At 33.2% G+C, this 18,948-nt stretch overlaps 1 long non-coding RNA gene across 4 annotated transcripts; it reads right to left on the minus strand.

The window, feature by feature from the left end:
* Window positions 1-640: 640 nt before the first annotated feature.
* Window positions 641-15,090, minus strand: LOC134248716 (uncharacterized). Of its 4 annotated transcripts, none has more exons than XR_009988107.1 (4): window positions 14,742-15,090; window positions 12,173-12,357; window positions 7,385-7,473; window positions 641-1,799 (listed from the first exon to the last, which is right to left on the minus strand). It is a non-coding gene; the product is annotated as an uncharacterized LOC134248716 (long non-coding RNA). The 4 variants fall into 4 exon arrangements; XR_009988105.1 differs by having other exon boundaries at window positions 14,746-15,089; XR_009988106.1 differs by lacking the exon at window positions 14,742-15,090 and adding an exon at window positions 14,482-14,517.
* Between the last annotated feature and the right edge of the window lie 3,858 nt (window positions 15,091-18,948).

The following is an 18,948-nucleotide window of genomic DNA, read 5'->3' on the forward strand; positions in this document are numbered from 1 at the left end:
TGTATTGACTTTTACTTCCTTTCCTTTTTTTCTCAAATTTCTTCTATATAATCTACTCATTCTAGTATATGAATGTATTGAGATGTACGACAATTACAATGGAAGTTAATCCTTTCATTTTCAAAACAAGATGGAATGGAATGCAACCCCCATTCGAATTAAATTCATGTCTATTAAGGACATACACAACGTACCTTACCTACTGATAATTTTCCAAGATATTCTAAATTTAAACTTATAATATCATTAAATGTTCTTGGACAAAAAATCAGCATGCGTTTCCAGGGGTTTTGAAAAGATATCGAATTTTGAAAATTTTTGCATTATTTAAATAAAAATGTACAAAAATTATAAAACATGAATTCCAGATTTTTTTCCATCAAAAATTGTTTAAGAAGAGGTGTACAAATCCATATATAGACATTAAAAATATTGCACACAGGCCCTTCATTTAGTGGAACTCTTCAACTCCAAGGCAGAATCCAAAAAAGTTAAAACTACGTTGCGTATGACCTTAACATGAAAGTCAAGAAATTTTACTGAAATTCTAAAGGACATTATGTACTCCTTTAATTAATATACTATTATATGAACCTTTCTCCTTCCACAGAAGCCAATTTGGATATAAAAGCATAAAGTGTACACTTAAACTTGTTTTATTTTCTTCCTTGCATGGTCATTTCAACATAAAAGTATTTGTACATACATTTTAAAAATTTGTATTATGACAAGGGATAATTTTCACTGAGTGATTAACAAATTCTTCAAAATTCTAAACAAAATATGATAAATCTTCTACAATTGTTTCTATTAAAGAGCTTAACATTAATGGACTGAAGAAAATAATGCATTCCTTTTGAAAATAAAATAACCTAACAAAACCTGCTTCAGCTGTGTATTGTATATGAATATCCATCCACTGATCTCCAAGTAGACATGATTGAAGAATTGTGGTTCTATGAACTATCATTTGGCAAAGAAAAATTCTGTACATTTTAGTTTTAAAATTTGGTCATTTTTTGTATAATTTTATAAGGAGCTCTCCTTCTAAAGGAGATCAATATAGTCTAAAAATGGCCACAACCACCAGCCATATATAAATTTCCTTCTTATGAATTCTGGCATGTGGTAATTTGAAGAAAAAAATGAATTGAATCTAAATGATCTAGGCCACACTAATGAAAATTTTTGTTCGTCGGACCCACGCGCTTATTTAAACAAAACCATACAAATAATATTAATTTCAATTTCTCGCACCATAGGAATTCTGTGCTATTTTCTGTTCCATTTCCGCTCTATTTATTGTATTTTATATCTGCTTACTCTGTAAATCAGAAAAAATATAATTGTCCGCTCAAATTTTCACGCTCCGCCTAAAAAATTGCCCAGCAAAGAGTAATAATATTATCATTTAACTGCTTGTACTTTTTTTAAATCAAATGTCCGACGAACAAGAAATTAAATTGGTGTGGCCCTACATAACTTTTTAAGCTTTGTGAAAAATGGTAACACTACATGATTGTATATATAAAAAGAATAAAATTACATGTACATGCATTAATATAAATTATAAGGCAAAATAATCCATCTTTAGATCTATGGTATTGTTGATATAATATTCAGACATAAAGTTCTTTAATTTTCTTTATGACTAATGCCTTCATTTTTTTACTTCCTTAATGTCAAATCAAATCCTTTAATGGTAGTGCTTTGGGTCATGTTGCTGTGAAGATACATCGGAAATATGCAGTTTTCTTCTTCTCCCTGTCGTTTGGAGTTTTAAGGTACCGAGATAATACCTGAAATTAGAAAACATCATTTCTGAGCATTTAAAGCAATGTAATCAAGCAAATTCAAATAATTGTGGTCCCTCGCTTTCGGTGTCTTAGTTTGTAAGGTGCTATTATATATAGCATATTGTGTTAAATACCGGGCTTGTCCCTATCATATATTGTCAATTCCAAAGCAATATTTTGAATTAAGGCAAATAAAAAGGTCAAGGATTATGAAAACCAAATGAGATTCCACTGAACGCCGTAGGGTCGCAATATCTCCGTAATAAGGAAACGGATATCACTTTGGGCATGCACAAAGTAAAAGTGATACGGTCTGATCAAAAAGAACGCCGTAAAACGTAGTATGGTAGCAGCGCGGTGAGATCTCCAACAACGTAGTGGGAGCTCCGTACGAACGCCGTGAAGACGCACATGATCGCGGCACGAACGCAGTGATAGTAGACTGCGCTTCCAAAACCTCAAAAAATGTACCTTGGAGATGTACTTATATTTAAGGCGCTTAATCAAATCGCCTTGAGATTTTTTGGACTGCGATTAACGGCGACATATGTTCATGCGATCATTGCGCTCAATTACACGTTGGCGATCACAATGACTTTTACGGCTTGTTAGGGCGTTTAGAAGCTCACAAAACAAGAGCAATGGTATATTTGATCAGCAGTAATTCCAAATTTGTTCCACTAGGAGCATTTAAGTGAAAACAAAAATGGAAGAGAAAATTACATCAGTTGTACATGTTAATTCACTTAAATTTTGTAGAAAACTTTTCAGCGTGTTTATTTTTTTTTTTACATTCATAATATAATCAAAGAAAATCAAACAACACATCTGAATCGATAAAATTGAAAAAAAGGGAGTTTAATCATAAAACTATTAATAATTAAGTACTGAATTATGTAAATAGAATATTTTTGATTAATAAGAATATTTTCTTGGCATGATTAGAATCTCATAACGTGTAACTTGAATCTTTAAACAAAAATACATTCCTTTGAATTTAATCAATGATATAGAACGCATTGTAAACGTATTGTGAACGCAGCCATCGCAGTGAGAACGCCTTGAACACGACAAACTCCTAACGCGCCGTGAAAATTCGGAAGCATATATTTTATATGTAAAAATTTGAGAGCCGTGGGAACGCAGAAGAACGCCGTGACGCCGTAAATCGCGTCCTAAGCCGTTGCCAATATATCGTACAAAATATGAAAATTTTACAGAAATTTGTGCAATTTCCCTGCGATTCCACGGCGATTTAAAAGATTTAACAACGCCGTAATGACTCCGTGTGAACGCAGCTTGGTGTGACAGGGCCTTTAAATATTAATTCCCTATCATATATTGTCAATTCCAAAGCAATATTTTGAATTAAGGTCAAATAAAAAGGTCAAGGATTATAATCATTCCAAGGTCCGAAACATCTCGATCTTGTCTCACAAAAGGGACATCAAAAATGAAAACCAAAATCAAAAGTTACAATGAAAACAAGAGGCCCATGGGCCCACATCGCTCACCTGAGCACATGGGCTAGTTAAAAAAAAACACAAGTCAGCTCAGTATTGAAAATTGGGGGGGGGGGGGATGAAATTTTTTAATACTTGAGAACTCGCTTGATTAAAATTATATGTTATACATGTACTGCTGAAAATTCACTTCAAGTGAGTTTTTTAACTGTAGATATAACTAAAAATGGTTGGGAGGTGGATAAAATATACACTATTTTATACAGAATAAGTCCAGAATTAGGAATGGAAAGGTAGTTGATTGACCAATGCTAGAAAATGGAAAAATTTTCCCCAAAAGTGCGCAAACAATGCCCCGTAAATTCCACCTTTTTTGCATTACGGGACCTGTAGCGTTAGAGTCAGACAAATTATAAAACCATAGTGCTACAGATCTGCAGCTAAATTTTGCCATACTTGAACATGTGTTGAAAAGAAGATTTGTCCTACATATTACTTGATCTCCCATTGTGACCCCTCGTTAACCCTTCCTAAACCCAAGAGATCATGTTATGAACAAACTTGAATTAACTCTGAGGATATTTCCATATTAATATCACAATCATAGCTTTGCTGATCTTGAGCAAAGGATTTTAAAAAAAAATTCCTATATATTTCTATATAAAAATTTGATCAGCCAGTGTGGCCCTGCCCTACCCCCGGGTGTCATGATTTGTACAAACTTGAATCTACACCACCTAAGGATGCTTCGACAAGAGTTTTATCTTTCCTGGCCCAGTGGATTTTTTAAGATTTTTCCTATATATTCTATGTAAACCTTTGATCAGCCATTGTGGCACCGCCCTACCCCGGTGAGTCTTGTTTTCATTGTAACATTTGATTTTGGTTTTAATTTTTGATGTCCCTTTTGTGAGACAAGATCGAGATGTTTCGGACCTTGGAATGATTTTAATCCTTGACCTTTTTATTTGACCGGGGCTCACCTGAGCACATTGTCTAGGAAAAAGCACAGATCAGGTCAAAACTGAAAAATTGAGGGGGGGGGGGGGGGGGGGGGGTCGCTTGGTTATGATTTGAACAAACTAAAATATACATTAAGGGGGTTGATTCCATATAAATATCACTAATCATGGCTTTGAAGTACTTGAGAAGAAGATTTAAAAAGATTTTCATATATATTCTTATGAAAGAGTTTCATCGGCCATTGTGGCCCCATCCTACCCCTGGGGGTCATGATTTGAACAAACTTGAATCTACACTACCTGAAGATGATTACACATGAGTTTCATCTTTCCTGGCCCTGTGTTTCTTGAGAAGAAGATTTTTAAAGATTTTTCCTATATACTCCAATGTAAAACTTTGATTGGCCATTGTGGCCCCACCCTACCCCTGGGGGTCATGATTTGAACAAATTTGAATCCACACTACCTGAATATGATTCCGGGTGAGTTTCATCTTTCTTGGCCCAGTGGTTCTTGAGAAAAAGATTTTTAAAGATTTTTCTTATATACTCCTAGGAAAACTTTGATCAGCTATTGTGGCCCCATCCTACCCCGGGGGTCATGATTTGAACAAACTTGAATCTACACTACCTGAAGATGATTACACATGAGTTTCATCTTTCCTGGCCCAGTAGTTCTTGAGAAGAAGATTTTTAAAGATTTTTCCTATATACTCCTATGTAAAACTTTGATCGGCCATTGTGGTCTCACCCTACCCCTGGGGGGTCATGATTTGAACAAGCTTGAATCTACACTACCAGGGTCTGACAAATCCCATTGCCCAACGCCCGGGGCTAGTGAATTTTTAAGGGGGGGCAAGTGAATTTTTTTAATAGGTACATGCCTGTGGGCAAGTGACTTTAAAAATCAATAAATATTTTTAACAAGAGGCCCATGGGCCACATCGCTCACCTGAGCACTAAGGGTAGGAATTTTTATTGTAAAGTTTAAATCCCAAAGTAGTCACCTGACCAATCATGGATTTGCTATTTTTTAGAAAATGATTTTTAAAGAATTTTTCTATATATTTCTATGTAAAACTTTGGTTTCATTTTTAAACTGGCCCTATTCCCTGGGGTCATGATTTGTACACTACCTGAACATGCTTCCATATAAATATGATGAATTATTGCTTTTCATTCTTGAGAACAAGATTATTTTTTTAAAATTTTCACTATATATTTCTATGTAAAACTTTGATCGGCCATTTTGGCCCCCCCTACCCCCGGGGGTCATGATTTGAACAAACTTGAATCTACACTACCTGAGATTCTTCCATATAAATTTGATGAATTATGGCTTTGACATTCTTGAGAAGAAGATTTTTAAAGAATTTTCCTATATATATTTCTATGTAAAACTTTGGTCGGCCATTGTGGCCCCGCCCTACCCCCGGGATTTTCATGATTTGAACACACTTGAATCTACACTACCTGTGGGCCAGCTTCCATATAAATATGATGAATTATGGCTTTGTCATTCTTGAGAAGAAGATTATTTTAACAAATTTTCCTATATATTTCTATGTAAAACTTCAGCTATTTTGGCCCTAACCCTACCCCAGGGGGTCATGATTTGAACAAACTTGAATCTACACTACTTGAGCATTCTTCCATATAAATATGATGAATTATGGCTTTGTCATTCTTGAGAAGAAGATTATTTTAACAAATTTTCCTATATATTTCTATGTAAAACTTTGGTCGGCCATTTTGTCCCCGCCCTACCCCTGGGGGTCATGATTTGAACAAACTTGAATCTACACTACCTGAGCATTCTTCCATATAAATATGATGAATTATGGCTTTGTCATTCTTGAGAAGAAGATTTTTGAAAGAATTTTTCCTATATTTCTATGTAAAACTTTGATTCGGCCATTGTGGCCCTGCCCTACCCCTGGGGGTCATGATTTGAACAAACTTGAATCTACACTACCTGAGGATGTTTCATAAGTTTCATCTTTCCTGGCACAGTGGTTCTTGAGAAGAAGATTTTTAAAAGATACCACCATTTTTTCTAATTCCCAATTATCTCCCCAAAAAAAACAAACTTGAATCCCCTTCACCCAAGGATGCTTTGTGGCAAGTTTGGTTGAAATTGGCCCAGTGGTTCTTGAGAAGAAGTTGAAAATGTGAAAAGTTAACACACGACATACGACACACGACACGACACACGAGGACAACGCCGGACACAATGTGATCAGAAAAGCTCACTTGAGCCTTCGGCTCAGGTGAGCTAAAAATGTTATAGGACAGGAGTCTGAAGTTCTTATCGTCAAAAAAAAAAAAAATCCGGAAAGAAATTTTCCTACCTTCAACTAAAATACACCATGATGGCAATATGTTTTGGGGGGACACACTTAAACTAATAGATCTGGGCTTGGCCTAAAAAATCTCGCAACAAATTCAGTATTCGGAGCGTTTTACTATTTATTCAAGTTAAGAAATCCAATCTGCTTGACGACTACAGGCCGTTTCTGGCCCTTTTTCCACTTTAACAGCTCATCCTGGACTCCATGCCACTAAACTGGAAGTAAATCTCGCAGTGTATATTTGACGTCTATGAACATGATCATGATGATGAAAGCTTGTTCAAATGAAATAAAATAAATAATTATTCAACATATTTTGATTCAGTTATTTTAAACATATTTAAGAAAACTTTAAAAGTTATCAATTCTTTTTCTTACTTGTAAGACGATATGTACCAGGGACAGATAATTCTATTTTTACACGGTGCCAAATTTAAATCATTGAAAAGCCAAGTCAACAAAGAGCCAAACAGCTTGTCTTACCGACCTGATGAGGCATTATTTTGTTTTAAAAATATATTTTTTTTTAATTGATCACATATGGAAACATAATATTGTACATGAAGATTTACATACAATTTTTTTCTTTTCTTCAATTACGTAAAATATTCACTGCGGTGTTCACTTCCAGTTTAGTGGCATGGAGTCCACTCCATACTCCACTAATCAACCTCTTTCAAATGACACCAAGGTCAATGACTTTGTGACCTTGACTGTGACCTTAATGCTAAAAATAGCTTTTTCCAAACTTTGTTGCCGCCGGGCGCATAGTGTTTCACAAACACATCTTGTTTTTTTTTATGGTCTACTTACCCTCTATACTAGTACTGTGTGTACATCTGTCCTCCACATTCAGCTTAAGTACAGGATCTTGGCTAGAAGTTGACAAAAATTCAGGATACCTGTAATTTAAAGAAATATCAGTAAGAATGTGCTGCAAATCACATATTCCATATAATATCAAATATGACACTATACCGGGGCAAAAAAAATATACATGACTGTACTCATGTTTCCTGTCACCTGACCTATCCTCCATTTTACTCTCCGAACCTCATAGTTTTTTTTTTCACGTTTTCATTTTTTTTGCTATTTTCCCGAAATGTTTAAATCGGCCAACAATATTAAATGTTTTTTACAGATGAGTTTCAGAAGCGTTTTAATACAAAACTTGGGCAGACCTGTCAAAAAAATTATTGAACATACCAATGAGAAGTATGAAAGCCCTAACACCAACTGTGCAAAAGTTATAAGTTATAACTAAGGTTGAAGAGTGATATATTTTTGTAAAAGTGGTCAAACTTCAAGGTCAAGAGGTCAAATTTGGTGGTGGTGGTACCCAAAGAAAGGTCTTGTCACAAGAAATACAAGTGTACAGCAGTGAAATATGAAAGCCATAGCCCCACTCACTCCAAAGTTATGAGCAAGGTTAAAGTTTTTGAGGACAAACAGCCAGATGGACTACAGGGCAAAATCTATTTACCAATACGTCTTATTTCAACTATGGAAGAGTTTAAGATTTTAGTGCGCTCCTCTGTAAAAAAGTTGCAGAGTGTACAAATCTTTCAGGATTTCTGGGACAAACGTAACATAAACATGTAAACAATATGTTGGATGTCGATGAACAAATCCTAACAAAAATCAAATGAATCATTTTATTGTTGTGGACTTTATACATGTTATATGCATGAAGAGTAGAAAGGACAAAAATATCAATTTTTATCTATTGTTTATCATATGTATTTAATTATCATCTAAATATAATTCACATGCTTTGGAAATGTATTTTATTATTGGATGATAAATGAGATGGGAGTCCGAGAACATAACAAGGGATAAGCCTATAGCGCAACAAACATGAAGGTGAAAAAATTAAATCTCAATATGTTATGTCGCGACTACCAATGAGTACCTCGCAGTTATCTAACTTACCTCCGCTCTTTTGCGAGGGAGTCAAGAAAAGTCTAAATTTCTGGGGGCAAATGACATTGTTTACATTAGTGACAATCGAATGATTCGAACAATTTAATGCCAAAATCACGATGTTTTGCCAGATATTGAATTCCAAATAGTAGATTGTCAAATAAGGAAAGTTAAGAATATTTTATATACTGAAAAATGTGACGATTTTCAATGAAAATTTAACTATAAGAGTCCGCTTAATTAAACATATCTTTAAAAATGTGACAATTTAGGATTGGCTCCTCTCAAAAATGTATAAGGCTGGTTCAGCGATTGTCTAGCGAGGTATTCCACCAGGATTTTTTACTTATCTGTCCTTATAAATGCTACAATGATCGATCTTGCATTAATTGTATTGAATAGCACATTGCTCCCACCCAACAGATGATTCCTACCTCCTTCATGAAAGAGTTCAGCTAAGTTAAGTAATCGCGATATCAAGTATTGTATCAAAATTTTCCGAAATATTTCATCTAAAATTAAAGTATACTTTATGTAAATCTGTCAAATCTCTACAACTTATACATATCTCATGAAGATTGAAGTTTTTGGCCTGTAAAATATAATACACACGCGAAAAAGGGCAAATTGAGTCATTTTTTCACACTTTTAGTGTTGTAAAATTGGACAAATTTACTATTATCAAATTGAATCGGAAGAACACAATCACTTATATAATTATATAATTGATAATTTTAAATGTTATAAAAGGTTAGATTTATTCATCCTTAGAAGTATTTTAAAAAGACAATGCACCAGGATATGGATATAATAATTATAACCTCTTCACCATGCACGTTCTCATTTTGTTTACTGCTGATTAGAGTGATGTCCCTTTGGTGAATATAAAAGTTAAACCTGCTCGGCTTGAGAAATACGGCTTGAAAAATATAGTGATCTATCGATGATAATATTTACAATCGATTGTCGCCAATCTGGGCCTTTAAACGACGATTTTTCGATAGTCAGCGACTATCATAACAACACTACACACTTTTTAAAACAATGTTTTGAAATGTATGAGTGGGTCTTCACTCCACTTTTTTTTTCAAGTTTATCCTCAAAGTTTGCATACAAAATGAAATATACTATTTTGATTTCCAAAATTATGGAGTAAAAACCCAATAAACCTTTTAAAAAATTATAATTTTATGATATAACTTTTGTATCTTTTCGAGAAAAACTTGAAGTCCACTGAGTCAATGGTCATATCACAAACATGATTTAAATGCCAATCCTCATCAGGACTTGTGTAGCATAGTGGTTAGCTTGCTAGTCTCAGTAGAGAATGCTACTCAGGATTTTTATTGCTAGGGTTCAATCTAATGGATACATGTACCACATTTTTATATCTGTGATAGTCAGTTGGTGAAAAAACTGCAACAAAAATTGCGTACAGATCTCGAGACACGTGGATATATAGGAAGTTGACATCGAATTTGCATAAAAATGAATCTCACTACCAGTATATAATATGCCTCGACAAAGAGTGTTAAAAAATTTCAAACTTCTTGCTACCATAGTAGTTGCTGAAAAAAAAAACATAAAAATTTACACGCACAGATAAACAGGAAGTTGATGTGAGATTTCCTAAAAAAATAATGCCACCATTATCCCTCAATATGTAATGCCTATAGAAAGATAGACAGACATGCTAATTCCAATTTACTCCCCAAATTTGATTGAGAATGGGTTAAAATAATTGTATGTTGTTATTGAATATTCCTCACAGTTGACTTGTAGGTAATACTTATCATTGCTGACTTGTGGGGAATATTTCTCACTGTTAACTTGTAATACTTTTCATTGCTGACTTGTGGGGAATATTTCTCACTGCTGACTTGTGGGGAATATTTCTCACTGTTAACTTGTAATACTTTTCATTGCTGACTTGTGGGGAATATTTATCACTGCTGACTTGTGGGGAATATTTATCACTGTTAACTTGTAATACTTTTCATTGGTGACTTGTGGGGAATATTATACACTTATTTAATGACTACGAGGGTCAAAATGTTTTATCACTGCTGACTTGTGGGGAATACTGTTGCTCACTGGCCGACTTGTAATAACAGTTTCCATTGGTCTCCCCCACTTTGTTTTATTTTATTTATGAATAAGTGTTTTATTGCTGACTTGTTTCCACAACTGTTTATTCACATACTTGTCTATTATTTAGCTGAATACATAATATGATTAAATTAATATTTTTAATTTAAATATACTTAATAAATTGATTGTTTGTTTTATTTAAATTTGATTAATTATAGACAATGTTGATCATCAAAACTCTTGAATATCACGATGACGCTTTAAACAGTCAATAGTTCATTCTGTGGCCCGGTCAACAGTTCACTGTTTCATGATCACGCAAAAAGATAAAGTAAACAGTGAAACAGTTTAAAATGCTTAATTATAATTAATATAGTAGGTTAGGTAATAATTATCACTGCTGACTTGTGGGGAATATTTCTCACGTAGGTTATATTTATCATTGCTGACTTGTGGGGAATATTTCTCACAGTTAACAATTTTAGGTAATATTTATCACTGCTAACTTGTGGGGAATATTTCTCACTGTTCACTTGTGAGGAATACACATGTATTGACCATTGCTTTACCCTTAAAACTTTGTTTCCATATAAATGTTGCCTTTGAACCCAACCAATAAATGTACACTTCAGTGTATATTGCTGACTTGTGGGAAACATTTATCACTTATTGGGAAATGCATTATTTTATTATACATGAACATTACAGATAAAAATTATTTTTCAACAAATAAAATAACTATCAAATCTTAAAAAAAATCAATCATCAATATTAATAATTGTATTGAAACTACATGTATTACTAATCTAATGTTTACAAGTCTTTTAAATCAAAGCACATTAATTTTAAAAACATTTGTTTTCCTTCACTAGATTTAAAACAAATTGCAAATTTTAATTTTCTCAGGTAAAAAAAATGTTTTCAATTCAAAAATAATAAGTATGTTGAAAAGGATAAAAAGTCATAAAATCAGGAGACAGTATATATAAGTACTAATTTAATCATTGATGGATTTAATTGGCCAATGACTAATTATTATTAACCAAATTTTGATTATATTTTGTAAAATTTTCTGATTATTGTTACACAGTTAGCATGGTTAGCACACATGTATATTTTCTGACAACTTCTCAGCATGTTCATGAGGCTTTTAACCTACTTTGAAATCATGAACAAGGACCAAATTTTTTTTTTATTTTAGATATACCGGTTTATATACTTCTATGTACATGTATAAGGCTTCATAACATACATGATATCAGCATGCTTTTTTTTTTTATTATTTCTGTTTTTAGAGCAACGGAAGTACTGTAAACCAACTTTTATTTGAGTGCAAGAAATATTTGCCAGTTTCATGACCTACATTTACTAGTGAATAGTAAATTATTAATTGCCCTGAACTATTAATTTTGCTTTATATTTGTAGAGAATGTTTCCTTTCATTAGTCACGGAAATTAATCAACACAGATTAGATATGCAAATAAAAGATGACACAAATAGGGTACATGTGTACTACCTGGTAGTTGGTTTACAGTACTGCTCACATATAGAGTTCAAAATGAGATTTTACAGCAATCTTGACTTACCAATACTAAATCCTTCTGTTTCCATACACAAATCCAGACAAAATGCTTTCAGTTATAATACTCTAGTTCTTTACATCCTTCATGTCCATGCAAGCGTGTCTGTTGACTTTGACTCCAAGTCTCAGTCTCTAACATTTTCAAGAATAAAGTTGTATAATTTGCTCTTGTGGTGAAAACCCGAAAACCTGCAATGATAATTTTGCTTTCAGTTCAAAGATTTCATTGTATATTTTTTTTAAAGTGTTCATATCTTTACCTATAATTACAAGACAGGTATATCTCCACATCACTCAATAGTAATTTTTGACCCCATGCGGCATGCCAAAATTAAGACTTAATGTATGCCCTTTCCTGAACCATATTGTTAACAGTGGGTAGGTAGGTATGAAAAATATTTTACTTTTTTCCTTCTTGTGACATGGCCCAGAGAGCTTTCCCTTTTAAATCAACCGTACAATAACTGCGAAACAGAACACTTTCTCGTGGATGTTTGATGAGCAGAAACTGTTTTATATGCAAAAAATCAACGATACAGTACAACTTATTTTTAGGAATGACAGAAAACTGAATCAATACCTTAAATGATAGTCATTGAAATTGCATGATAGTGCTTTTAGTATTTATTTAAATTTAATTAAAATGAGAATAAAAATTTACAGTGTAAAGTTACCAGAGGCAGATTAAAAATTTTTAGAAAGGAGGAGTGGGTGCAGAAATCAAATGGTTTTCTTAAAAAAAAAATAAAAGACCAAAATCAGGAAGCATCATCAGACCCAAAACTTTGAGCGCGCTCGTTATATGTAAATAAATTTAAAAAGGTATAAATTCAGTTAAGCAAATATAAAAAATTATGAATAATAGATATTGAATCTTAAAATCTCAACATTACCTTTCAATCTTATAACCAATTTTAAATTTTTAATATGCTCGCTATCATAAAAGCTGATCTAATTGTTGTTACTATGTTTCTCCATTTCCTCCAATTCGCATTATTTTGTATACCATGCCCAATCATAATTCAATAGTAATTGAGGTTTTGAAAAGGATTTTTAGTTATTTTTTACATATGATTTTGTTTCTTATTTATTCCATCAGCATCTAAACCCCAAGGCCAAGGTTTGAATTGTAACAAATTTTAAAAATAAAAGGTGATCTTTAATTAACAATAAGTATTTAATTAAAATGAATTTATTAGACATTTTAATTGGGCCTAAATAAATAAGTAGTGTGTTTTCAGCATGTTTAGTTCCCCGCCTAACTCTAAGAAGTATAGGAGCCGACCCTCAATATTTTTTCTGCTAATATCTTTCCATGAGTAAACTACTGTATGTATATACTTTAAAATGCAGGCTTCATATTTTAGCGGCTTTGGTGCAGACAACAATGCACTAATTCATGAATACTGCTAAGAAATCATTTACATATTGATATATATAATACACTGCACATACATGTGTAGCGCTAATTTATGATTATGCCAACCCAGTGATTATGCTAAATTTTGAAAGCACCAAATTATATACACATATTACAGTATTCGGAATTCCAGTTTACAATTAGAAATGAAATCCCAATCTTGATCACTTCCATGTTTGAGAAATGCATATCTTACACATATTAATCAGAAATATTTTGACAGTGAAATCCTGGGGGAAAGTGGCAGCGTGCCTGCCAATAAAATGTTAAAATAAAATAAAAATGTTTTTCCTACCTACCTACCCTATCTTTTCTAAGGTTAAAATAGGAAACACTATCTATTTATCTTGGCCTTAGCAAAATAAAAAAAAAATACTTATGATACATCGATAATGATGGTCTAAAATCATGAAAATATTTTCAGTAGGGCAATCAGGATGAATGTAGAACAGGGTGCAGGTGAAAGATAATGAAGGCAAATGGACACTATGCAAACCAACGCATGCAAAGAAATATATACAAGTAGGAAGAATGACTTGATAAAAAAACGATAACTAAATCAAGCTTTTTTTGGAAGAATTAAACATGTTAAATAATCTAACCAAGCTAAGAAATTTTAACTACGTAAATCTATAAATGTACTGATTTCAATGGACCTTTTGAAAAGGTGGAGTTCTCTGTGATACATTTCTGACACTGAGTCAGTGTGTGACTGACATCGTTTATAAATACACGTACAGTTTAAGTCAGATTAACTTTTACAATTAATTCGCCCACACAGGCCTCACTAAACAGCTAAAGACCAGACAGTCGCACCGTCTAGCATAATTTGAATGGGCATGAGGAGGATAGTCGCGTTTCACAAAAAATGGGGACAAGCCTTAAACGCTTACCATATCCCGGGGGTGCTGAATTCATATAAATCCGTAAATTGTTCTTACAGGATAGCCATTAGGCCTATAAACGTGATACAATTAAAAAAAAATAACCGAGGTCTAGGTCGGGTCAAACTTTCCCAAAGTTTTACGTGCATTCATTATTAAATGTTAGATCTACTTTACGAACGTCTGTAAGAAATAACTGCATGCATGATTTACGTAGTTAAATTAAGTTTTCAGCCTATAAAATCTTTAAAATATGATAAAAAATCCACTTACCACATATTCTCGGAGCAGCCATTGCCCGCAATAAATTGGTATCATATGGGGACCAGTTTAAATTCCGCTGCGTTCCGAATGAACATTTCCCAGCATCCTCAAACATTCGTTTTACGGTGCAGTGAGAAAATTACTGCGAGTCAATTTTACGGACTTATGGGGATTTTTTCAAAAATGACCACAAATCGAATAAATATTATCAGTAGAACACGTAGAATTCAAAAAACCCCATGACCATATTTGTGGGGAACGAGAGAGTTCCCCACAATTCTGAACTTTCCCCATAAGAAAGGTCCTTTGTCAGGTGTGAGTTCCCCACAAGTCGGTGAGCGCGAGTGCTCTCTCTCTCTCTCTCTCTCTCTCTCTTAGGATATTCATTCTTCATTCTAAAATTAACATTTACAAGAATTTTACACGACATATCCCCAATAACATATAATTATATATACAGTTAAACCTCTTTATCTCAAACTTGTAAATTAATTGTAAAAACCTGTAATTGTACATTAACTGGGAAAAATTTAACCATATTGCAAAACAAATGTGTATGGGTGATTTACTGAAAACGTTCATCCTCTTTTCCTTTTTATCATCTTCTGTGCGATTCATTATCACGTATTTGATGGTCATAGTTCTCCAGAACAAATTGGATAGCTGGTAATTCTGGGGCGGTTTAAATGCACTCCCTAAATTGTAGGTAAATAGCCCTATCATGGGCGGCGCAGGCAAATGGGGGGGGGGGCGTTAATTGAAAGGGGGGGGCTAAACCAACAAATAAGGTAAACCCCACTTTTAAATGCCTATATTATGTCTATCTTTGCAAGAAAGTGCCCCCCTCTCCCCGTTCTGACGCCTATGCGTACATGTATCCACGGTTTCAAGGAGCTTGAGAATTGAATATGTACAATTTCCGACAGTGTTGCGATTAAACGCAGTATATGTAGTACTCGATTGATTTAACACTTGGCGATAAAGGGGGAGAAAAATAAATGTTATGTTATGATGTATCTGCCTTTTTTAAACTATTCTATTTTCATATTAACTTCTTTTTATGAAAGTTACATGATCGAGTTTATAGTGAAGAAAGCAAGCTCTGAAAAACTTTGATACATGTATTTCATCACTGTAATTTTTCTTTAAATGAGTGATTTTTTTTCTTGGCTACATTGAAGCAGTTTCTTCTCTTCAATCCTATAATTTGTGCACAATAATCTCGATCTCGGCCAAATTGTATATATAAAAAAAGAAAGTCGGATAAAAAAGAGAAGAAAATTAGTACGATGGACAAGTAGACTTAGCAAAATAAGATGTATTATTTTGAAAATTTTTTAGCCATATTTATTTTAATCTTAGCATAAAAAGAGAGTTGAGATAATATTTATTGAATACCATATTCTGAAATAGTTTTTATATCAAACCACAAATGATGATAATAAATGATAGTCAAAAGACGTTATCAAATGTCGTGTGTGCACATGGTGAGGCACAGACGCCGGAAATGGGTGGGGGGGGGGCTGCAGGCGTATGATAAGCTCCCTTTCCATTTTCAACAGGCATGTTGTATTGCAGTCAAAAAAGAGTAAGTGGTAGTGTTAAAAAATTGGCAATGAAAAAAGTTCGATCCCTCCCCCCTCCCCCCCCCTCCCCCCCCCCCCCCCCCCCCACACACACACACACAAAATAGTGTTTAAGTACTTTTTTTGCTTGTCAGGGTTTTTCAGGGCTTATATTTTTTCTCTTTCAATTAGCCCCCCCCCCACCTCCCTACTTTAAATTTGGCGAATTTGCTTCAGACGCCAATGTGAGGGGAGGGGAAAGGAAGGAGTTGAACAGGCTCTACAATACATATACTCAATACTTGTAACGGTCCTGAAGCGAATTATGAAATCAGTTTGAAAAGTCTCTTTAAAAACGGCTACAGTGTTTTATCAATCGCGTTGATGATAATGTATTTTGTATTTCAGTGTGTGTGAGGGGGGGGGGGGGGTAAACCGTTATACCGTGTAAAGGTATATGAAAAATACAGAATATATCAATAAAATATCCTGATATTAAGCGAGAGGAAAAAGAGAAAGGGGATTTCCTACAAATATTTTGAAACAAAATGAATTTATTTTAAAACAAAATAATTAAAATGAAATATTTTATTTACTTGAATTCATTTTCTTTTATTTTCGAATAAATATTTTTGTACGAAATGATAGAGGTTTACAGCAGTTTAGTATTTTTAATAGAAAAATTGCCATTTGCTATTTTCCAATGCATGACTGTGGCTTATTTAACCACAAACAGAGATGGAAATTGTATTAAATGGTTGAGACATCGGGATCGAGATGCCTTTCATATCTCGATACGGATACGGATACGTATACGGATACGGATACGTCAGATAGAACAATCTCTATTATAATAGATATTTAAGGTTTTGAAACGTGTAATTTTCTGAAACCTTATACTTTAAGGAATTTAACAAAGTTTACTCAGGTAATGCAAAAATTCTACATTTGTGACTTTTCCTCTTTGTGCGTCACAGTTTCTCTTTAAAAAATGAACATGTGTTATTATAATATTATGAATTTTGAATGTACAGATTTTCAAGCATCATTTTGACGATCAATCTTATAAAGTTTAAATAGATTTTCGTGTCGGACATGAATGTATTTTTACTTGTTTCTTATTTACTTTTCGGAAACTTACCTTTTGTTATTTGTGAATTAGAAATGTTTCCTCTTTTGAATGTCGACTTTTCTTCGTAGATTTTGGTATTCGTTCTTACGATCATAATACTGGATTCATTTTTGCTGCTCTTCTCAACGGAATTATTTTTTCTATATCTGTTCTCATCTTTTGTAAAATTACAGAACAGATCAATACCTTTAATATCATTTTTGTTCTTATCAGTTTCAGTGACGTTCGGCGCCTTGATATCTAATGCTCTTTTACGTCGTCTTATAAAGGAACATTTGGATGTGTAACATGTTTCAGTTTCATGAACCGCTATACAAAGAAGCAATGAATCCTTTTCTGTTTTGTCTGAAAGAGTTAAGATTCTGCAATCTGTGTTTTTGGCACACGTTTGAAGGTCAGCTCTCATGGGAGATTCTGAAATATCCAAAAATAAAATGAAATGCTAAAATAAGAAATTCTTTCATAATGCAGTATTATAATATCCTATTATCCCGGGACATGTAAGCAAAAATCGTTTGTTTTTTTTTTCATTCTCACTCACATCATCACATATATTTTTTTTTAATAAATATCTACCTTTTTTATTAACTCAATTCTTAGGATTATATACCCGGTATTTATACATCATTAAAATTTTATTTTTTTTCATTTGTGATAATTAAGAGTTTGAGGGGAGTATTATAATGAAACATTAAGATATCAAACAATAATCCATGCAGTTTAAAAACTAATTAAAATGATATATTTCAGGAGCAGAAAAAAACAGTGCCACGTAAAATAAAAACGTCTGTAAACATATAACATTCATTGGAAACAGATAAAGATCTAAAATAATGTAGTATACATAGACATTCTCATTCTTGCCTTTATTTGTTTTAGACGATGAAAATCCACTTATTAAGTTTTCCAACTTGGAAAGATGATGTCTGGAAGAAGAAAATACACGTTTGGTTGAAACGATGTTATTATTTTTATTACAAGTCTCATGTCTGACTGAGTTAAAAAGGAGAGAACAGGCGCCAAAATCATGAAATAGTCTTAATTCTACAAAATACAAATATTTCCATCATTTGTAAAGTGCATGTGAACTAAAATACGTTTACAAAATACCGATTTGACGATACATGTTAAATAGAATAGTTAATTTTACACTGACTGATTAAATCTTTTTAGGGCTCTACACAGATTTTGACTTAAGTTTAAGAAATAAGAAATAGAAGTTTTGAGGTCAGTATAATTGTTTAGTTTAAACTATCCATCCTCGTTACGTCTTTATACTTAAAACAAACAGATGGAAGTTACACACATTAATTGTTGAGTGGAATTGTTTGTTGCCCCTAAATCTGATTTCCAAGGATGGACACATCTTTCATTCTTCACATTTGCAGTGGCTTTGCATAAGGCGTTGTAGCTCATTATCTGCACTGAAATTAATAAAAAAAAAATTCCTCAATGCCTGAAGAGTAGAATTTCCTTTGCATCACTTCAGACTGAATTTGAAATGCTAAATTAAAT

The sequence above is a fragment of the Saccostrea cucullata genome, unplaced genomic scaffold (genome assembly GCF_032062105.1).
Source record: "Saccostrea cucullata isolate Sc308-1 unplaced genomic scaffold, CSIRO_AGI_Scuc_v1 ctg1724, whole genome shotgun sequence".
Taxonomy (NCBI): domain Eukaryota; kingdom Metazoa; phylum Mollusca; class Bivalvia; order Ostreida; family Ostreidae; genus Saccostrea; species Saccostrea cuccullata.